Genomic DNA, 25,324 nt, shown 5'->3' with positions numbered 1-25,324 from the left:
AATAAAAAAAAATAAAATAAAATAAAATAAAATAAAATAAAATAAAAAATAAAAAATAAAAAAAAAATAAAAAATAAAAAATAAAAATAAAAAAATAAAAATAAAAAAATAAAATAAAATAAAATAAAAATTAAAAATTAAAAAAAAAAAAAAAAAAAAAAAAATAAATAAATAAATAAATAAATAAAAAAATTACATATTTGATTTTTCAAAAGTTTACACCCGAACATCCAAACACTCTTGCAATGAGCTATTTATAAGTTCCATGTCCTAACTACCTCTAATTATGGATCACTTTTTTTTTTAAACTGTGGTTCACGATCACTGAGTGGTCGCTACATCCACGGGAAATATCGGGGCAGATCCACCCAAAGGGATATGCCCATCGACCAATATTAACAGGCCTAACCCCAAGGGCATCGAGGAGATTTCACCCCGTGACCTCCCAATTGGGAAAGTACTTAGCAACGAGAACTCGACCAATTGAGCTATCCCTTGGGTCTCTTTAATTATGGATCACTTATGAAATAACAAGTGTCTATTTATAATAAATGCTATTCAAACAACTAGATAACAAATCTCCTAAAATAGAGAGTCATATCTTGTTAAAACAATATACTAATTCTAAATGTCTCCGTTAAATAATTAAACATTCTAGAATAATAATTATTAATTTAATATCTTAAATTAATAATTATTTTATTCCTACTTTATAATCTATGATATTATTTTATTTTTGGATCATCTAACATTCCCCCCCATGATCCAAAAATACATTACAACAGATACCAAGTTCATCCCTAAACTTAGTAAATTTTATTCTACCAAGAGGTTTCGTGAAAATGTCGGAGATCTGATCTTTGGAAGGACGATAAACTGGCTTGAGGACATCTTTGGCAATGAGAGATCTGATATGATGATACTTGGTGTCCACATGCTTTGTCTTTGAATGAAAAACTAGGTTCTTGGCAAGTTTGATGGCTGACTGGCTATCAATGAATAATGATGTATCTTCTGTCTGAGAAATGCCCAAGTTGCAAAATCTGTGCAACCATACAATTCCACATGCTGCTTCCCATGCTGAAATGTACTCTGCTTCTGCTAAAGAAGTGGCCACTGTAGCTTGTTTCTTACAACTCCAAGATACTGCGGCTAACCCCATGTTCATTAAATAACCTGATGTTGATGCTCGATCATCAATACTTCCAACAAAGTCGGCATCAGAATATCCACCAAGTACAAAATTTTTAGTCTTTGTGTAAAGAAGACCAAAATATTTTGTTCCTTAGATATATCGAAGAACTCTTTTGGCTACATTCTAGTGGTTGTCTCGTGGTTCCTGCATAAAACATGAAAGAATATTGAATGCATAAGATAGATCAGGACGAGTATTTGTCAAATAAATCAAGCTGCCAATCAACTATCTGTAAGTTGTACTATCCACCTTTCCCCCCCCTTCAAATTTTGAAAGTTTCAAGTTTTGCTCCATGGCAGTGAGAATGGGCTTGCAATCCTGCATGCCAGATGGTTGAAGAACATCTGCTACATACTTACTCTGAGAAATGAAAATATGATGTGGACATTGGAAGAATTCAACTCCAAGATAGTAGTGAAGTAATCCCAAATCTATCATCTTAAAACCTGCATGTAACTCCTTTTTCACCTGTGCAATATGATCATCATGGTTGCCTGTAATGATCAAATCATCGACATACATAACAAGAATTACTAGATATTTTCCCTGTTGTCACACATACAAAGTATCATCAGATTCACTTCATTGAAAACCAACTTTCTTAAGGTATTCATCCATTTTTGCATACCAAGCTTGGGGAGCTTGTTTTAATCCATATAAATCCTTGATCAATTTGCATACTTTATGTTCTTGTCCTTCAATTTTAAAACCTAGCGGTTGGGTCATATACACTTCTTCTTGTAAATCCCCATTGAGGAAAGCACTTTTCACATCCATTTGATAAACTTTCCATCCTTTCTAAGCGGCCAATGCAAGTGTTAATTGAATGGTGTTCCATTTAGCTGTAGGAGCAAAGTTTCTTCATAATCAATGCCTTCCTGTTGCGCAAACCTTTTTCAACAAGTTGTGCTTTATACTTTTCAAGTTCTCCCTTTTGATTATACTTAATTCTGTAAACCCATTTTCATCCTATGGGTTTAAAATTTGATGGACAATCAACAAGTTTCCAAGTGTTGTTATCAATTACTGCTTGATATCCTTCAACTATAGCCTGTTTCCATTCTTTATGTTTTACTGCTTCTTTGTATGTGGAAGGTTCAGTAAAATCATTTGCTATCAAGGCAAAATTCCCTTCACTTCGATGTGCGCTTCTAGTGCCTGTTTTATTCTACTCATTAGGGTTTACATCTTTCAAAAGTTGAACTGCCCATTTTGGTAGTTGGTGCTCACTTGTTTTCGCTTCTGAAAAATCTCCATCATTGTAAAGAGGATTAATATAAATTGATGTTCTTCATTCAAGTGAAGAGTGTGGAGAATCACTGTCAGAAGAACTGTTGCTGCTTGGAGATGTGGATGAGCTGCTAGAAGACCCAGATGATGTTGTTGATGTAGATGGAGTGTATGACTCATCTTCAGAGGAAGGAAAATCAAGTTCATACCAATTTGGTGAACTTGGTTGACTTTTCATTTTTCCATTTCTTTTACTTCCCTTAGTTTCTAACTTGTGAAGAATATTTTTTATTTCTTCAACACTCTTACTCTCAGTTTCATAAAAAATGACATCCCTGCTCACAATGAATTTTCCATTGGTCAAAAGTTGATACCCTTTCTTCTCATCAGAATAGCCAATCATTGTGCATTTTAAACTTCTTGATTCAAGCTTAGTTCGTTTTTCTTTCGGAACTAAGGCATAACATACTGATCCAAAAACTCTAAGATGTTTAACTCGAGGTTTGAAACCAAACCAAGCTTCATAAGGTGTGACTCCATCTAAGGACGTAGTTGGAGATCTGTTTCTTAAGTAGACAACTGTATGTATTGCTTCTACCCAATATGTTGGACTTAACCTCTTGAAAGTTAACATGGATCTCGCCATTCCTAACAAGGTGTGATTCATTCTTTCGACATTTTGCTGTGAAGTGTAAACATTTGTAAGATGTCGTCTTATGCCATTTTCACTGCAATAAGTTTTGAATTCATTTGAAGTGAATTCTCTCTCATTATCTGTCCTGAGAGTACCTATCTTTTCTTTGACTTCATTTTCAACAAGTTGGCCAAAAATTTTAAACTTCTCAAATTCTTCTGACTTGTTCTTCAAGAAGTAAACCCAAGTCATTCTTCTGAAATCATCAATGTATAGTAAGAAATATTTGCAACCACCAAATGAAGTTTGTATTGGTCCACAAACATCACTGTGAACTAGTTGTAGCCGCCTGTTTGCATGCTATATACTTGTTGGAAAACTTTCTCAACTTTCTTTGCCATAAATGCAAGCTTCACATTTTTCATTGTCCCTTTTGAAAGTGGGAAGTCCTTTAACCATTCCTTGTTTTTGAATTTGAGAAATACTCTCAAAATTTAAATGTCCATATCTTACATGCCATAGTCTTACAGGTGAAATACCTATAGTCACTGCCCCTGCAACATCAAAATGCCTTGGAATAATTGTCCCTTTCATCCGTAACAGTTTTCCATCTTCACAACCTGTCATGATTATTTTCAAGCTCTGTTTGACTGAATTAATCTTGACAAAACCATCTTCCATAATCACCTGATGTCCTGCTTGTTGAATCATGACTAAAGAGAGCAAATTTTTCTTGAAAGTTGGTACATATCATACATTGGAAATCATTTTTTCTAATGCCAGGGAGAAAAACTTTAACTTTTCCTTTTCCATAAGGAGTATGTTTTGTATCATCAGCAAGAAAAATGGAATTAGGTTGGCAATCTTGAAAATTTCAAAAAAAATCATGTCGACAAGTCATGTGCTGAGTTGCTCCAGAATCCAAGATTCATGCATCTTCATAATCACTTCTAAGATGGGATGAAAGTTGTGATGCTGGTGAGGAAGTAAAAACATATTCTGAGTTATCATCATCTTAATCATTTGCAAATTGCGCTGAGTGCTGCTGAAACTTGGGAATTTTATTAAGAGATGTTTGACAATCTTCAGCATAATGGCCAACTTTATTACATCTTTGACAGACAATTTGACTTAAGTCTCTTCCTCTTCTTGAAGATTGTCCTCTGCCTCCACTTTGACTTCTATGTTGAGATTGTCCTCTACCTTGATTATTATTTCCTTGCCCTTGAAAATTTCCTCTTCCTTGGTTGTTTCCTCTACCTTGAAAATTACTTCTTCCTGAACTGTTGCCTCTATTAAAGTTGTTTCCTCTGCTTTGGATTCGACCTCAACTTTGTACATTATGTGCTACTTGATTCTAATTCCCTCTACCTCTGCCTCGAGAACTATCTATTGATGATTTACTAGTGCTATCCTTTGTGAAAAAAACATCTTCACCAACTTTCTTCTTCTTCCCAAAGGTTTTATCATGTTGGGTCAACATTTCACATAGCTCATCAAACTTTAGTTTCTCTAATTTCCCAGTTAATTGTAAAGTCTCCAAAAAATGCGTGAAGGAAGAAGGAATTCTAGCAATTACAATTGTTACCATAAAACTATCATCTATTGCTGGAAAACCAACATTAATGATTTCCTACCTAATATTCAAGTACATCACCTCCTTCAGTCAACTTTTGTTGCAACAATTTTAGTTGTAGATCAAATTTCTTTGATTCAGGCTGAGTATCAAAGAAGTCTTTAAAAGTTTTCAAAGCAGACCATGCATCTGTGGTATTTTCTATATGGACATACATCTCATCATTCACAGAAGATTTAATAAGAGCTAGGGCTTTGGCATTCTTAACTTCCCATTTTGCTAGTGTAGCTGCATCTGTGGGTTTATTTGGCTTAATATCTCCATCACATATACCCTGCATAATTCATTGTAAATGAGAGTGCTTTCGATGAGACAGTGCCATGTTTTATAAGATTTTGTGCCTTCAAGTTTGTCGGAATCAAAAAACAAATTAATCAACTTTGACATTGTAGCGTTGAAGCTTCGCACTAAGAATTAAAAAAAAAATTGTCAAGATGGAAAACACAACACACCATGCAAAAAAACGATCTATCGGGGCTTGGCCTTGACCCTCGTATAGTCGTTGAAGTAGGAGAAAAATCACCGAGCTCTGCACTTGGCTCTAGTCAATTTCTCAAAAATTACAAGGTAACTTTCAAAATTTGACTTTTACAACGATGCTCTTGCAAAACTTGGTAAAAAATGTTACCCCCCCCCAAAGTAAAATTACTTTGAGTTACAATGTGATGATCCCAATTGAAAAATAAAAAGAACTTCTTAAAAAAAAAAAATAACCCAACACACCTTATTTCTCCAAAAAAAAACACTATTTCAAATAATAGTAAATTCCTTATCTCTCCAATTTACAAATTACAAACAAGGGAAAAATCCTTATCACTCCATTAAAACTTTATGAAAGTATTTAAAACCTGCGTTAAAAAAATGAATGAGTTTCAAGTGTGAGACTGGCAGCGTGGAGTCCAATTTCTTATTGTTGAAACGATGATTTCAATTGCTGCATTCATCAACTTATAATTCTCTGCTATGCACCAAAACACCAGATTTGACTGCGGTCATGTATGAGTAAATATATCAAGATTACCATAAATAATATCAAATTATCATCAAATCCATCTTCTCAGGCCTTCTAACCCACCAATTGGGATCAATTTTTTTAAGCCCTTTTCAATTATTCCGCTACTGATGCAGATAATTAGATTGGAACTCCGCCCACCGTGAATGTTATTGGCAATTTCTGGTACAACTAGTGCATTAAACCGCAGGTGGTTGCGAGCAAATGGGTGGATCCGTTGACAGTGGAGATCTACAGAAGCAGGCCCAGATCCTCCCGAATTTCTCCACGCTGATCGGGTGACAAAGTTCTTTCTCTCCTGTTGATCTACCCCAATTCGCAGCACACTATCCTGCCCTGATTGAAAACTCTTCTGCCAACTCCACCAAAAAGCAAAGCATGGTTTTGAAAATCAAAAGTGGTCAGTATATATTTGCATAACAACGATTCTCCCTCTTTTGGGAATAATCTAATCGGCCAATTTCAGCGACAATTTTTACATTACGTGGGGCAATGAAAACATCAAATTTTCAGACGGTGCATCTCATCTTGACCAACAACTCAAGTGCTAGATTTGGGTCGAAACACAATTGTTTGTTTGGCAGCATCAACATGAACATATCGCTGGTGCCCAGATACTCTGCAGGAATAGTCGCAACATAGATCAATTCATAATCAATTCTCCATACTGCGTGAAACTTTTGCTTCCATTTCTGGTCCAAAATGCTTCAGACTCAAGTTCTTTGGCACTGAATGGGTCCTTACTAATCCTGTCGGGGGTACGATTACTGGTGCAGAGCATTATCTGAAGAAGAACAAGTAGCAGAGGGAGGGATGGCAGTTTCTTGGATGCAGCAACGCTTCATTATTTTCACTAATTCTCTTTTTTTATTCTTTTATAATAATACAGAAATTGGTTTTCAGATTTAACAATCTAAAAACAATAATAAAATTTCTTTTCTTTTGAACAAAAAAGGGACAAATTCCATACCAATCATATGTCGAGCAATTTAATGGAGTTTTGCACAAACTTGTAGAGCTGGAATCTCCTCTTCACATCCATTGCAACATTACTGGAGCTCCAATTCCACAATAATTGTAGAAGTGTCCTCAGACACGTAATTTTATTAAAAAAAAAAAAAAAAAAAAAAAAAAACAAAAACAAAAAAAAAATAAAAATAAAAATAAAAATAAAAATTACATATTTGATTTTGCAAGAGTTTACACCCAAAAATCCAAACACTCTTGCAATGAGCTATTTATAAGCTCCATGTCCTAACTACCTCTAATTATGGATCACTTATTAAATAACAAGTGTCCATTTACAATAAATGCTATTCAAAACAACTAGCTAACAAATCTCCTAAAATAGAGCCTAAGATACGACACTTTTGGAGAGTCATATCTTGTTACAACAATATACTAATTCTAAATGTCTCCATTAAATAATTAAACATTCTAGAATAATAATTATTAATTTAATATCTTAAATTAATAATTATTTTATTCCTACTTTATAATCTATGATAATATTTTATTTTTGGATCATCTAATAATACCTGCAAAGAATCCTTATGTAGTTGCTCGATCCTGCTTTTCCTTTCTTGCTCCTTCCTTCCTCTTGCCTTCTTTTCCTTTCTTTATCCAATGCCAAAGTGCTCCAAGAAAAATCTAAGTGTCTAAGAGTGAGAGAGAGAGAGAGAGAATAACGAGAGAGCTCCAAAACTTAGCAAAAGCTTGAGCCAAAATCTTGCCAAGTGATCCTTAGAAGCATTTTTATTAATGAGGCCTCTATTTTCTTCAATTTCCATTGTTTTCCTTGATTTTCCTCCTCACATGCAACTTGTGACCTTTCACCTTCCTTTTCTCCTAGTTTCCATTGTTTTCATAAATAAATGCTAATAAATGCCTCTTACCTTTCCAAATCCTTTGCCATTTCCTTTTCCAATTTCCTTAGCCATAATAAACCAATGAACACCCATACTAGGATGCTTTTCCCAACATTTAGCTTGGAATATGTGTCTCATGACCATGGTCTTATATATTTTTTATATGGATTTTTAACCAAGGCTATTACAAAACCCTCCCCCTTGGCGGAAAACCGTCCTCGGGGTTCAATGACACCTATAACCAGCAGGACTGTTGAAAACAAAACATACCACCCATGGGGCTTTATAACATAGCTCATTGTAGTATTTACAATGACCATCTACTAAAACATGACAAGCATATCATTTACTGGAGCTTTATAACAGAACTCATTACAATATTTACAATAATAACCACATATACTTATACACATTTTCTTCAACCAACAAATAACCATAAAGTCTGTGGAGATTTATAAATCCAACTCGATACAATATTTACAATAACACACACATATACACATATGCACATTTTCTCAACCTGTAAATAAAATGATACAATGCCTGCATCCGAAATAAGGGAATCCAAAGGCTCACACCTTGATCAAGTGCTCAAAATTAGGCTCAAAAATCAAAGTGGAAAAATCTCCATAAATTGAGCTTCAAATCAAAGTGCTCGTCATCTTGTTTCCAATGGTGTGAACGATACGCGAATCCGATCTCATGTGAAGAAGTTAGAGCAAGTCAAAGTTTAGGTTTGACTTGGACAGATGACAGGAGAAGATGGTGTCACATGACTCTTCAGTGAATTGGGAAGCGCCAAGTGGTAGGCCACCATTGGCCCCATATTTTGCAAATCACATATCGCAAGTGGGTTGGCATTAAATAATCGGCCCCAGAACAAGCCAGGGTGTGATGCGATAATTGCAATTGCACATTGCAAAAGGGAAGTGCTACAAAAGTCGGCCCCTAGTGTACTGAGTTGCGATGCGATAATCACAATCGCAGATCACAAAGTGAAAAGTCTCATATACATGTTACCCCTTGACTCTATCGATTGTGATTTGAAATGGATCTTGGATGCAATAAGACTATGGGTTTCAATTGATAGTTTCGTCGGGTTCATCGTTTATCACAATTGCATATCGCCCATGCCGCATTCACAAACCATAAGACCCATCGGTTCTCTCCGATTGCGATTTGCGATGGAGATATCGGTGTCAATATCTTATGGCCATCGTGCGGTGAAATTTTTTCCCAGTTAGCACTTTTTGGAGCAAAATTGTAGGATCATGTCGAAAATGTTGCAATTTGTAGAGTAAATATTGGGAAAACTAGGAGAGGTCATAACTTCTTCAGTTTTCCACCAAATTGGATGCAAAAAGAGGATAGATAGCCATTTTTTGATATTATGGACTCATCGAAGAAGGTTTCAAAAGCATTTGAGCATTGTAAACACATCTTTTTACATTTTTGAGAATAATAGAGAGGACCAAGCCATTGAAAGTTGGACCAAGGAGACATAGCCCAGGACGGGTGAACTCGTTTATCATGTTCCTATTGTAATGTGTTTTTGATGATGTTCTATACATGTTTATGCTATTGTTCAGTCTCTTATTTATGTTTAATGGATCATAAAATTAAAATAAAAACTCTTTTTTCACTTGCAAAAATTCATGAATCCTTAAGCACAATGAAATACTTTTGTTTCTAATCTAAGGAGGATCTTAGCATAGAAATTTAATATTCTAAATTAGATCATTTTGATATCATAGCACTAGGCTTGCTTGGTGAAAGAAGGATTTAACTGTTGGCAAGTTTATGTCATGCTTATAAGGTTAAAACTCAAAAGAGGAGAAGGGAAGCTAGTTGTAAGCCCTGAACTTGGTTCAAGGGGAAGGAGAGCAAGGTTGCCACAATCTCGAACACCCGTTTAGCCTCGAGTTGCAATTGAGACTCCAGAGGTCATGTCTCATGAAGCAGAACCTACAAACATGACAGAAGATGAGAATACCTTCAAAAAGGCTTTCTTTGATATGACAGAGATGGTAAAGTTCCTCTATGAAGAGAGGAATACCAGGTTGCAAGGGGAAAGTTCCAAACCTCCCAAAGAAGAAGGCTCTTCAAGAGGAGGTAATGGAAATGGAGGTAATGAAAATGGAGACAAACCTCCACCTTCTCCACCATATTCTTCATCTTCTTCCACACAATCATCTTCACCCTCTTCCACTAACACAACCCTTACTCATACTCATCATCATACTCAAAAGGAATTGGTAAGTCACCTTTTTAAAAACTTAATGTTAAATTTGAGCTTCCCGTGTATAATGGTGAAGTGAATGTAGAGAATCTTGATAATTGGTTTCATCAGTTGGAGGTCTATTGCAGGATTCAAAACCTTCAAGAAGATGACAGAAAGATTCAGTTAGGTTCCTTGAGAATGGTGGGTGCAACACTAGTATGGTGGGAATCAAAGACCCAAGAGGAGATTAAGAAAAATGGTAAGATCTCAATTTCTTGGAATGATTTCATTGCTACAATCAAAATACAATTCTACCCTCTAGCTTATATGTAGAAATCCATCATGAATTGGCAGAACTTTAGACAAATTAAAGATCAAAATGTGAAAGATTACACCCAAGAATTCAGAAAATGGTCTTTGATGTTAGATGTAGATTTACAATCACACGACACATTGTTGAAGTACATAGGGGGTTTACACAATTACCTTAGGCATACTATCTTAATGTTTAATCCAAATAATCTAGATGATGTGTGTGTGCAAGCCACTCATCTTGAGGCAAGAGGGAAAAAAACCCAGAAGATGGTATTAAAAAGCCATTTAAGAGTAAAGGAAAGGAAAAGGATTTCAAAGGGAAGTAAAAGAAAAATGTGTCTATCAAAAAAGAAGGAGAGAAAGTTACATGCAAACATTGTTCTAGGGAGGGTCATGATGAAGCTCATTGTTGGAAGATTTATCTCGAAATGAGACCAAAGATAAACAACAACAAGGGAAAAAAAATAAAACTGCAACCACTCAACAAGATTTGGGATCTGATTCGGGTGATGAAACTAAAATCATGGCCATGGGGTTAAAAGGAAAAGAATCAATTGCTAGCATTAGTTCCTCAAAATCACAAAATGGAACTCCAAATGAAAAGAGGAGAATAGAACTTTTTAAAATAATGGTGGTCTCAAAACATAACAAGATAGATAAATTTTTCGATAATGGCTCTCAAGCCAATCTTATCTCTCAGAACATTGTCAAAAGTTTAAACTTGAAACCGTTCCACATCATAAGCCATATCGACTTGGATGGGTGTGTGAAAATGTGCAATTGCAGGTTATTAGAAAGTGTAAACTAAAATTCGCCATTACTACAAATTTCATAAATGAAGTGGAGGTTGATGTTGTGTCGTTAGATATCCGTGGCATAGTTTTTGGCAACCCATACATTTATGACAGAAAAGCTATCTTCCATAGACTTGAAAACAAAGATCATTTATTCAAAGATGGAGTAGAATATATTGTGAGAGCTCATAGCAAGAAAATAAATATTTCACTTGTTAATGCATGGCAGTTGAAAATAATAGTGAATTCGAGCAAGAATTTTGTGCTTCTAATGATCAAACTCAAGAATGATGTTGATAATGAAGCTTTTAAAGGTTGTGATTCAAATTTGAAATCTGGATTGGTTGATGTATTTAACCAATATGATGAGATGTTTCAGGAACCAAAGGAATTACCTCCCAAGAGAGGAATCCAACATGAGATGCAGTTGTGGCAAGATTGCCCTCTTCCTAACATTGGCATGTATAGGATGTCAATGATGGAAAGTGCAGAAATTAAGAAGAAAATTCAAGAGTTTTTGAATAAACGGATCATCGGACCATCTTCCTTGCCATGTGGTTCACCTATTATCTTGGTGTCAAAGAAGGATGGAACATGGTGCATGTGTGTAGACTTTAGTGCATTGAAAAAAATTACAGTAAAGAACCATTACCCATTGCTTAGAATAGATGATTTACTTGATCAATTGAAAGATGCAAAGTATTTTACTAAGCTGGACTTAAGAAGTCGTTACCATCAAATTAGAATAGCTAAAGGAAACATTTGGAAGACAACATTCAAAACAAAACAAGGATAGTTTGAATGGATAGTTATGCCTTTTTGTTTATGGAATGCTCCTACTACATTCATGCATGTGATGAATGATGTGTTGAGGCCATTTCTTGATGAGTTTGTAATAGTCTACTTAGATGACATCTTAATTTTCAGTAAATCTCGTGATGAACATGTCATGCATGTAAGAAAAGTACTTGATGTCTTGAATAAAGAATAGTTGTATCTTAAGGTGTCAAAGTGAGAGTTTGGAAAAACTTCTTTAGTTTACTTGCATCATATTGTTGGAGGAGGTGAGTTGAAAATAGATCCCTCCAAGGTTGATCTCATTGTCAATTGGCCAAGGCCCAAGACAATTACTCAGGTAAGAAATTTTTTGGTTGCAACCCAATATTGGAGGAAATTCATTGCTAATTTTTCTCTTATAGCCGCTCCTTTTCATGCGTTGAAAAGTGTGAAAAAGGTTTTTCAGTGGGGAGGAAAACAACGAAAAGCCTTTGATGCATTGAAGGAAAATATCGGTACAACTCCAGTGATTTCACTTCCATACTTGAGACAGTCATTTGAGATTCAGACTGATGTTAGCGACTACACCATGGGTGGAATCCTCATGTAACATGGTAATCCTATCTTTTTTCATTTGGAAACTTTTAATGGTGCAGTGATTAACTATCCTACATATGACAAGGAATTGTATGTATTGGTGCAAAGTGTGAAAAAATGGAAACACTACTTGATGGGTAAGGAAACAACCATTCACACTGATCATCAACCATTGCAATACTTGCAATAACAATCAAAGTTGCAGCAATCAATTCACTTATGATGGATGGTTTTTCTACAACAATTCCACTTGGTAATCAAGTATAAGAAAGGTATCTACAAAAAAGTTGCTGATATGATTTCTAGGCCTACTATTAGTGCGACTACTTTACTCGAGCATAATTTTGTTTTACATGAAAGTTATATTGAGCAATATGCATTAGATAATGACTTTCAAAATTTTTATGCAAGCTTGAGTCAAGGTAACCAAGTAGAGGAATTGGATTATCATTTGCATGATAACTTGTTGTACCATCTTGGTAAGATTTTTTATTCCACAGGGACAAAGAGTTACCATCATAAGAGAGCCACATACTTCTCCTATTACTGGTCATTTCGGTGTAAGTAAGATGGTGGCACATCTACAGAGGTATTGTTATTGGCCTCTTATTCTTGAAAGTGTGTCTCGTTTTATTAAAGGATGTTCAATATGTACAATCAGTCAGCCTAGAAATAGGAAGTTAGGATTGTACACACCACTTCCGGTTCTTTCACGACCATGGGAGAGTGTTTCTATGGATTTTGTAGGAGGTCCTCCATTGTCAAAAAGTGGTCATGATTATTTGTATGTAGTTGTGGATAGATTTAGCAAAATGCGTATTTTTATGCCAAGTAAAAAGCACGTTACAACTAAACAAACTGCTTAGTTATTCTTTGAGAATATTTGGGTGCATTTTGAATTTCCCACACCCATTGTTAGTGATCGAGATTGTCGCTTTATTGGGAATTTTTGGCCAAGCTTGTGGGAATTCATGGACACAAAATTGAAAAAAACTACAACTTTTCATCCACAAACAGATTGTCAAATAGAAGTGGTGAACATAATAGTGATGCATCTTCTTCGTGGGTATTGCAGTAAGCATCCTAAGTTGTGGGATGAACATTTGCACTATACTCAACATGCTTACAACCAAGCCAAGCACTCTTCAACTCAAAATTTTCCATTTGAGGCATGCTTGGGATACTTGCCTAAATCTCAGTTGGATTTTATTTTTGGCAAAAATGTTTCTATTGAAGGTCATAGTGACATAGACAAAGAAAGAAAGTTCATTGAACAAATCTAATTAGGACACTAAAAGGTTCAAGAACAACTTGAGAAAATACAGGGCAAGTACAAAGAAAGGAAAGACAAGCATTGTCAAGATCACAAGTTCCAAGTTGGTGATGAACTTTGGCTTCACATTAACAAATAGAGGCTCCAAGGAGAAGGTGAAAAGCTAAAACCAATTAGATATGGCCCATTCAAAATTTTGGAAAAGATTGGTAACAATGCCTTCAGGTTGAATTTGCCTTCATATATGCAAATTTATGTTGTTGTTAATGTTGAGAATTTAAGGTTGTATGAGCCTCCTTTGATTGAATATCAAGGTGAGAATATTCAAATTCCATCTATTTAAGACTTTTCTCTAGAATTCCTTGATGAGATTCAATAAGACATTATACTTGACAAAAGAAAAAGGATATCAAAAAGGGGAAGTGTCGATTATCTTCGAGTGGAGCTCAGGGGTGCAAATACTTTAAAAGCCAAATGGATAGAGGTTGGAAATGTGATGGAACTGTATTGTCACCTTTTGGACAATTGAAAGTGATCTTTTGGGGTCCAAAAGGCTTCAAGTGGGCAGGAGTGATCAAGTTCTCAAAATTAGGCTCAAAACTAAAAGTGGCAGAATCATGATAAAATTAGCTTCAAATCGAAGTGCTCATCATCCTATTTCCAACAGTGTGAACAACACTCGAATCTGAGTTCACATGAAGAAGTTAGAGCAAGACAAAGTTCAAGTTTGACTTGGAGATATGGCAGGAGAACATGATGTGGCAGGACTCTTCAGCAAATAGGGAAGTGCCAAGTTAAAGGCCTCCATTGGCCTCACATTTCATAAATGACATATCGTAGCCAAGTCAGTGTTAATAATTAGCCCCAGAACAAGCCAGGGTGCAATGCGATAATTGCAATCTCACATCGCAGAAGGGATGTACTATAAAAATTGGCCCCCAGCATACCGAGTTGTGATGCGATAATCGCAATCGCAGATCGCACAGTGCAAAGTCCTATATATATGTTACCCCCTGACTCATGAATATATTCTCACTCCTACCTTCATCCAATGAACCTTCTTGTTTGGTTTTTTCTAAATGAATTAACATCCTTCACATGAAAATTTTATCTATACAATAATGAAATAATTATAGAAGTTATGGATGTATGGGAAATGTGGTTATGGTTTTACCCCTATCTTACTAATGAAGATCTTCAATTGTGTTGTTGGAGTTACATTATTAGTAATTCCATTAATGTAAAATGCATGATTATGAAAGTAAATAATAACTTTGTGTGGTGGATGATGCATGGAAAGAGATATGGAAAGAGATACATGGTTAATTTGTAAATTTATTATACAGTGATTTTTGTATGAAAGTTGTTTGGTAATGTTGTTGCCACAAATTTCATTCTACCATTTATTAATTTCTTGCAAATGAATTAGCAATGTAATGATTAAACTATGATATTTAATAATTCATGTCAAATTGAATTAAGTCGTGTCAAGAAAAGCATTGTGAGGAAGTTTTCTGAGACTTGAATGTTGAAAGAAAGTATTGGCTTCTTAAGCCTTACTTGATCAAAGTTTACTTGTAAAGCTCTTTCTTAATTAGGAGAAAGAAACCAAATTTCATGGTTGAAGGAGGCTTAGGCTTGGAGCTTTAAATACATTTATAACCATGTCTTATGGCTATCTCTATAAATTGTTGGTAGAAAATATGATACGATATTTAGAGAATCATTTTCTTTAAAATTATTTATTTGATCACTTAAGACCATTTCCTAAAGATTAATGTTGGGAAATTGAAGTTCCTTTTGTAATCCATATAAAGAAGGTCATATTCACATATAAATATGTGTTGAATCTAAAGTGCATGTCTTTACAATCCTTCAATGTAACAACCTTAATAGTTCAATATGAATGATAAGAACAATGTTCAAAGGAATGGTTGATTGATGCACTTGAGGGCATTGTTTTGACAAGAAAAATGAGTGATTTAGTTATCAAATGTATATCCACTTTTCTTGTTGAAAATTGAACTTATTTACACCCTTTCTATGTGTGTGTGTGGATATTTTTTTTCTAAATAATGAAAACCTCTCATATAGCAATCATATTTTTCATGTCCATGGAATGATTATAATTCCACAAGGCTAGTATATATGTTTGTGTGTGTGTGTGTGTGTGTAATATATACTAGCCTTGTGGGATTTTGATCATTCCTTGGAAATGAAAAAATTGATTGTTAAATGAGTGGTTTTCATTATTTAGATAAAAATATCCATCCATAGTCTAACACCATCATTAATTGTTGTATTGATGATTGCCTATGAGCAAGCCATGGGTATGGACCATGACTGTGTTAAGATTTCATATCCATGAAACCCACTCTTTATGATTTTGAAATAAATTCCATATACTATTTGAGGGGTGACTCTAAGGCATAACACTTAGTCATATTTTTCATCCAATTAGGAAGGGTTTGAGCCATTAGACATGGACATTTTTTCTTGTAGGAGGTCATATAGTCAATCTCCTTCAACTCATGTGCTATTATAAGATTGAAATTTTATTGGATATTGTGTATCACATCCAAATAGTTACATCACATCATAAACAATATTTATGATGAAATACAATCATTTCATAGAGAGGTGTTTCTTGGATCTAAGTTGGGGTATGACATGTATCAATATAAAGTAGTAAATATTGGATGAAACATTGCTGAGAACCAACATGATGGAAGTCTGTGATAACCATGAACTTACTGATGAGGGTAATATATTGAATGTCACATAAAAAAATAGTTGTGCATAGCATGATTCTCATGTTATATGATCCCCCATCCTTCTTTACCTTTTCTTATGTATTATGTTTTCTCCCATATTCCCCATCACCCTCACCCTCATGAGGTGTTATGGATTGGATCATTATATTGTTTTTCATCCATCTCGGTTATTTTAGAGTGGAAAAAGTGCAGGAATTGTCTCTCAGGACCATTTTTTACTGGCAAGACCTAGTTTGGAAAATTGGTGTCTGAAACCTTTTGGGAGAACTTTGAGGCATCAACCAATTATTTTTGGATGTAAAAATTTGCCACTTTCTCACCACACCTTTTTTTCCTATTCTACACATAGATACCTCTCCAATTTCACAAGAACCACATCAATAAGGGTCGTTATGTGAAATTTATGCCATTCAAAAGTTGACCATCCTTTTTTCACCACCATAATTCAATAGGATGCCACGTCATCCCTTATTATTCAGGAAGAAGGGTCTAGCCACATGAATATGATGAAGAAGACTCTAGAAGAGTCTATATCATAGCTTTGGCTAAGAGTTGAGGTGGTCAAACATAACCACATTGTGTTATAACCGGGCCACTAGGAGGAAAAGGGGTTCCATTCTTTTGAGTTCATTTGTTCCTTAGTCGAGACAAAATAACTAAGAGGAATAGGAATAGAGCACACAAATAGTATTTGTGAATTGTAATAACCCACGAGCCACATACCATAATTATTTGTACCCACAACCATATTTCCATACATATAAAGAGAGTGGAGCGACCTCACCTTCCAACAGGGTTTTTTCTCCTGAAAGGGTTTCCCAGGTCATATCACGTGTCAAGTGTGTTTGTGAGATATTAATTTAATTGTTCTCTATTTTCAACATAAGTTTAATTTGCATGCATATTCTATTGACAATAAGTTTTAGATATGTAAATCTAAAGAGATATAAAACTGTAATGGTGTAAATTTTGGAATTTTTAAGTATATTTATATCAGATCTATTGGAATGAACTGTCCAGTGGAATATCCATGGTAGTTTATGGATCAAGAGGGTGGTTATAGGGGCGAATATGCGATAAAATATACAAGGACTAATCCTAAGATAAATGATGTGGAAATAGTGCCATGCTGGCATGGTATGGATGCTCACCTAGTCTAGAGAGAGAGAGAGGAGAAGACTAAATTCCATTAATATTTAGCAGACCATAGCTACATACCTTGAATTTAAAATTTATCAAAATTATTGTTGTTAGAAAGTTGTCAATGAGTAAAACAAAATTGTGCGATCATAATTAAATTTAGTCCAATGCACTTGACAACAAAATTTAGTCCTGACATTCTCAATGATACATAGTGGGTTGGGTTGGTACAAAAACATAGCTAGAAGGTCAGGCCTATGCTCTACTCTAATTTTTTCCTGAAACGCAAGTACAAATAAACATGCACTCTAAACGAAGAGTTTTTAGACTTTTTTGCTTAATGGTTGCTATAGAATATTACCTCCTCTATTGTGCTCCAAAATCCCACTCCTAGATACTGTGGTCAACATTGGAACAAATGCAATACCAAAATAATGGAACCCCTTCCTTTAATAATTTCCAAGTATTTAATGTAGCATCCCTCAACCCTAAATTATTATTAAGGTTTTAGACCTCCTGAAATCTTCTTGAAACTCCAGAAATTGCTAGCCCCACATGTGTAAGTAATGGGGATTGACATGGCAGCCATTTTTTACATGGTGGTCAACTAGGTAGGTCAACTTGTGAGAGGCATAACTTTCACATATTAACTCTAATTCAAGTGAATTTTGCACCAATAGATATGGTATTGTCTATAGAATAGCATCAAGGAGACAGTGATTATTCTCACACAATTTTGACCCAAAAACATGTTTTTTTATGCCTCAAAGTGGCTCTAGAAAACTTTAGACATCAAATCTCCAAACTGGAACCTACCACTAAAATGGGCCTTGCAAGGCAATTAGTCCAATTTTTCCACCCAAAAAGTACCAAGATACAAATTATATAATGTTCCATTTTCAATCAATAATATTCATAAGTTAACACTATTTAGAAATAAAGTTGAAACAATAGAAATAGGGATAAAAACCCTTTGTAAACTTCGCAAGCGATCCAGTATCACATTTATAAGGATGATACCATATTCATTGCCATAGTTGGCCAAAAGAACAACATTGTCTAAAGAGCAAACTTTATGGGACAATATGAGTCCCATCAAAGATAACATGTTAACTTGCACAATGGAATAATGCCCATGTTAGTGTAAACAAATATGGATAGGTGCTACTAAATAGAAAAATATAAAACAAATCCATATCATAAATCAAAAAAGTTATTGTAGTTTTCAATGAACAAACTAATTGTATTTCTTCATCTTGGTATGGAGATTGCATTAAGGACAACAACAATGACAAAAGCAACAAAATTGTATTTAGTATTTGAAGAAAACATTTTTTACGAGAGTGACATTTTTTTTCATGGGGTCGTTCTTACCCATAGGATATTATAACATTCAATTAAAAGGAAATTATTATAGTATAATATCTACATAAACTTGCATAATATATTTTCAATGAATTTTTCTTCCAAAACATTAAAAAAATTATCCCTAAATTCATTTAATAAAAGTATGGTCTGTGATCACTACAACTTCTTTCCTCATTAACATTGAAGTTGTGTAAGACCTTACCATCACTGCATGGTTCTATAGTTTTAAACTCGTGTTATACCTTATAAAACTCAAACATGTTGTATTTCTTCTTATGGATGCACAATCATTCTTGCCATGGTAAATGCAAAAGAAATACCACCACAAATGCTCCTTATGTATAAAGCAATCAAGTAAATGATTTGGGTTATCTATATAGTTTTGGGTAAAGGAATATGTCACTGAGTTGAATATTAACACTACCTATCACCTCTGGATTAATCATAAAATTGTAGTTGTTCACAAGTGCTTGAATCATATTTGAGGTGCATTATTTCATAATGGAAATCCCAATAGATTCAATGGTTACCTTTAAATAGAATGGTGATATAATACAACTTATCATGGTTCTACATGAATGACTCAATTTGAGGTTGTCTATGGTCAACATCCCTTATTAGTACTATCCTACTTTCCTAGAGTTAGATTGAACCCTCATAGCTTGGGGTAACAATCTCTACATTCTCAAGGATAATTTGATAATCACTCATAGCACCATTTTGAAGAAGGAAAACATGCGTTCTTTTGTCTACATCTTTATGAGAAAATCTCCCTACCACGAAAAAATTTCTCCCAATATTTATGGCTTTTATAAAGTCCTCAAATGTATTGGACGAGTGGCTTACAGATTGAAACTTCCAAGCCACTTTCAAATTCATCCAATCTTTCATGTCTCCTACTTAAAAAAGTGGTTTTATCTAATTGTCATTTTCAAAATAGCCTTCTATAGTTTAACCCACATATAATTTAACCCAATCATTATGAGATTCTTTGTCACATTAGGACATGACACCATTGCCACTCACCACCCTACATTGCCAAAGTAGCCCCACAAACATTGTGAGATTCTATGCCACACTAGGACATGACACCATTGCCACTTGCCACCATACAATGCCAAAGTAGCCCCACAAGGACTCGGACAAAGGAGAATCGCTCATGGTTCGACATCCATCCTTCGAAAAGGCGATATGTGAGGATGGTGTGATAAAGAGAGTGTTGGAGATGCACTACATGGGGATGGGAATAAATGATATCTCAAGAATGACGCAATTCATTAAACCACTGTATAGGCCTAATATTGTGATAAAGATTGGACGACAACTAATATTGCCAACATGTTGCTCTGGCCATTGTCAAGATGGGAATAAATGATATCTCAAGAATGACGCAATTCATTAAACGACTGTATAGACCTAATATTGTGATTGTGATAAAGATTGGACGACAACTAATATTGCCAACATGTTGTTCTCGCCAATAAACTTCAATAGGAAAAAATCAAACCGACATCAAAAAGCCAATAATGCAACACCAGCCGTCAGATTTTAAGAGTGGGGCCTATCTTGAAGTCATTTTTTAAAATAGTGATTAGAAAAATTCCAAAGGCCCATTTTATGTCAGTGTGTATTACTTTTCTATTAGGCTAATTATTCGGGAGTCATAGAGCCATTTCTTTGAAAACCATAAGGAAAAAAACAATAATGTCTATACAAACATGACCCATACCTACTACACTACGAAAAATAAAAATCTCTTGGCCGTAAGTTGTCTTACTACTTTTCTCGACAATAACAACAAAAAAATATTTTATTATTATATTATAGTGGGAAAATATAGTATTATTATTATTTTTGTTTTGTTTTCTCTTTCATATTTACAAACAGATTGTGCGTAGTAAGAAAATATTTAGAGACAACGACCAGTGTTAATAAGTCTACTTTATCTCCATTAGAGTTTTTTTTGGGGGGATTATTGTCACATTTGACATTTATAAGTGCGTGAAAATTAATGTTTATCCAATGATGTTTTCATTTTTGTGAAGAAAGATTTGTTATATATAATTAATATAAGTTTATTTAAAATATGAAGTCTAGGTAAACAAATTAAATTTTTTAAGATGTAAATTTTTCGTTAAGTATAAAATTAGAGGAAATGTTTGTATTACAAGAAATTTAATCTTTCTCAAGATGTGATGAATTTAGAATTAAGATAGATTTATGTTAGTTTCAAACAGGGACCACCACATGAAACTTTAAAACATCGTCAATATGTATATGTGTTAAATGAATTTGATCACTTGAAATTTACTAGGTATCAATTTTTATTTAGAGAGTACTACCAAGAAAGACATTTCAAAAGTTACAGGATGATTAAGGTGAATAATAATAAAATAACAATGTCTATTAATGTCAAAGAAAAATAGTATAATAGTAATAGTATCCCTTCAATAAATAATATATAGATTGCTTAATGATTCATCTTAATGTTTCTTTTTCACCTTTTCCTTTACTCACATGTGTTACCTTTCTCATCTTTTTATATTATTCAAATGAGAAAGAAATTGATTTGGGAAACCATTCAAACCTTTAACTTAATATATATAAATATTGTAGTGAAGGTCATATTTTATGACTCGTGCTTTTAAAAAATTATTGAAACAATTTTATGTTGAAATAAATATGTGAACTTATAATAATTTTGTCTCTACTTCCTTTTTAATTTGAAAATGATTATGTAAAGGTTGGAAGGTGACTCCTTTTTATTTTGAAAATAATTATATAAAGGTTGGAGGGTTACTCCTCTAATATATGTTTAGGCATGTTGAAACTTGATGTCTTTAGACATGATGTAGAACAATGACGTAACTAAATACACCTTTCATTTCGTTGTCACCTTCCATTGTTATTTTTTTGTACTGTCCATATTTTTCTATATATGATTTACAAGTAAAGAGAGCATAAACATATGTCCATTGAGTTCAAGTGGATATTGATTTGCTTCAATTAGTATAACTTCTCTGTTGTATATTTTTCCAAGTGTTTATATTATTAATTTCAATATCTTATTATGTGGTTTCCTAATATTTTTTTCAAATCTCAAATCAAGATTTTCTTTTTACTTGGATTTAATTATAAATAGTGTAAATTACTTAGGGTAAAGGTTTCCTCTAACTATATAGATTCCCCTTCAATTGAAAAACCATGTAATTGCTCAATTTAAGTTACTTGAAATTGAGTAGAGAACTAAATTTGTGAAAGTTAAAAATATTTTAAATTTAAATACTAATATACATGATTTAGAAGGTGTCTATGTCAGTAACTATGCATCAAATATGTAAAATATATTTGCTTTTAACTAATCATAGTCATATTAAGGTGGGGCAAGTCCTAACGACATGTGCCACATTTCCTAGTTCCATGTCTTAAATCCATGTTGATTTATTTGAATGGGAAATCAGACATCATTAAATATTTGTTTCACTCATTTGTCACATTCCATTATGATCACAAGTTCTCTCCATATTTCTTATATATGATTTGTAAAATAGACATGACTTATGTCCATTAGTTTTAAGTGAATAATTTTTTTTACAATAAAGTTTCTCTATTATTTATTTCATATCTTATTTTATGATTTATTATTATTATTAATATTTTAATTTTTAAAATATACACTTTAATAATTTGATTTTATAAATATGAAATTTTCTATATATTTATAACCTCCATAAAATTACTTTTAAATATATATATATAGATAATTTTAATTTATTTAATTATTATTATTATTATTTAATTTGATTCAATATAATATAATAGGTTAACCTCACATTTAACAATGCAAAATTAAATATTTCCCTTAATGTACTATACTATTAGAAACCACCTCCTAACACAATACTTTTATCGATTAATTACAAACATTCACTCCATCCGATTTGCATTCAACCAAATACTTCAATGGCAATGTCGAAAACCAAATATGGAATACATACTCTTAATGTCTAAGAGTGGAGTCTAACTTGAAGTGATGTTGTATGAAAGTCCCATTCTATGTCAATGTGTATTACTCCTATATCCAATTACCCCCAGTGAACATAACCATTTGCGAAGGAAAACGGAAAAAACCAATGATGTGCATACAAAGATGATTAATTCCTAAGATACTACCCCAAAAATCTCTCAGCCGTAATTTGCATTATATTATCTCCAGGCTCAACTCTCATAACCTACTACCATGCATGCTTGATAGTTGATTACCTATTACTTTTAGGTATGATTATTTTTATTTTTTTTTGAATTTTTAAAGTGAGAAATTATAGAAATCTAGAAATTTTTTATTAAAATTAATATATATATATGATTTCAATTTTAATGTTATTGTTTTTTCCGCCCACCTGTATTAATATTTTTGGTTTAATGAGTTAATACTTTTACATGATGCATTAAAATTTGCTTTGTGAGCGTTATGTACAATCTTCAAGTAGATTTCAAAATGTTGAATTGACATTTATAGTTGAATTTTAATGTTATTAACTTATTCAAAAAAGGTTTTCCTGCCACCACCTTACTAACAAGCAATATGTACAATCTTCAAGTAGATTTCAAAATGTTGAATTGACATTTATAGTTGAATTTTAATGTTATTAACTTATTTAAAAAAGGTTTTCCTACCACCACCTTACTAACAAGCACTGCCTTTTACCTAAACAATTTGTTTTATTAGGCTCTTTTCCCAATCAACTTGTTTCAGCACACATTTTTCCCAAATAGCTTGGTCAAGCTTGGGATACATCAGAAACACACGAGGTCTCCACTTAGCTAACTTGTGCCATAGGGTCTTCATTCATGGGATATTAAAGAATACCCTTATCTCACTAGATATTGATAAGCACCTCCCAAAATCCTTATGTTAAACCCCCTCCCAACATATCTTTTTAATAAAATTAGCACATGTTTTTAATAGATATCCCCTATTTTTACCGAATACCCCTTTTTATACCCCCAACAACTATAGTTCCCCCCACCCCACATTCCCCCATCCCCAATACCTACAATATATTCACTCTATTTTTCACAATTTAAAAATCGTCTTTATGAATTTTATGGTAAGATATTGGTCAACGAGGTGAAGTTGGTATGGAAACACTACGTTTAGTTATTGAAGTCCACTAGATGGAAGTGACAACGTGGTCTTTTAGTTGGGAAGGAGAGAAGAGATGTAATGACTAATATCAATATGGACGATGAAATAGGAGCCTTGGAGGAGCAAATTTATCATATTGTCAAGAAATTGAAATTAACAACTTCATCGTTGCATAACTTTGTCCTAGGTAGTTTCATTCCAATATAAATAAGATTGAGATCGCCTTAATATGTTTTATGAATTGTTAGAACATATACAAAGAGATTGTAGTGAGTGATTTTTAGTTTTCATTTCAATAATATTTGGGGTTATATTTTAATAATATGTTCAATGAATTGTTATTCATTATACAAATAGAATGTAGTCAGTAATTTTCTAACCTCATTGAGAAAATATGTATTGTAATTCTTTCTAAGACATTTAGTTCCAATCATAATATTTGAGTGATATTAATGGTTAATAACATGTGTTTCCTCCTAAAATGTAATGGGTTCAAATTGAGAGGGTAGTAGAGTATGTACACCTTCATAGATTTTAGTAGTCAAATCTTTATATGGAAGGGTGAACTTATCCCACAAACAATGGGGTCTCATACATCAATTTGGTGTTAGGCTTGGTTATGAACCTAAAATTATATTATTATTATTGTTTATATAAACTTGCAAGAAATTCACTTGCATGTTGTGTCATTTTAATATGAACAATATTAAGAGGATTTTATGTTATGAATACACACATCGATAGTGTTGAGTGTCGATGGAAATGTTAGGGTAATCCAATTGGAATGCCTGTTACCTCTAGCTTTGTTGGCCAACCAAACTTGGAACTTTGATTATGTTGCTTGGGATTCCCAAACCACTCCAGGAGGTTTACTGAGCAAGTGCCTCAACACCCATGATCCATTACAATTTCATACACCTCGAAATGGCATCCATGTTCAAGTGGATGGCTATAGCTATAGCATGAAAGATAATTATATCAAAAAATGACTAATTTGACTAGTCTTCATAGAACATATATATAAATATTTAATCCACACCCTTATTGAACTCAATCACCATTAACAAAACCTACAATCTCTCTCGTATGAGTATGAAATATACCGTAGTGCTTAGTGACAATCTTGATCCTTTGGAGTGACCAAAGGGAAGTATCCTTATTGGCTTGCTTCCCTTTTAATCCAATGAATTCAATCTATTGGATAGTCTTGGTTTCTTATAGAATATTCAAGGAAAAGTTGTCTATTCTTGTTTGTTTGATATGCACATTTTATTTTCCTTGGATGGAATTTTTGCATTCATAAGAACTTGTTATTAGTTTGTGTTAGTATGAAAATTCTTA

The sequence above is a fragment of the Pinus tabuliformis genome, chromosome 4_2, assembly GCF_031772625.1.
Source record: "Pinus tabuliformis cultivar Carrire ecotype Pingquan chromosome 4_2, CPIR1, whole genome shotgun sequence".
Classification (NCBI taxonomy): domain Eukaryota; kingdom Viridiplantae; phylum Streptophyta; class Pinopsida; order Pinales; family Pinaceae; genus Pinus; species Pinus tabuliformis.
This window is presented reverse-complemented; position numbering follows the sequence as displayed.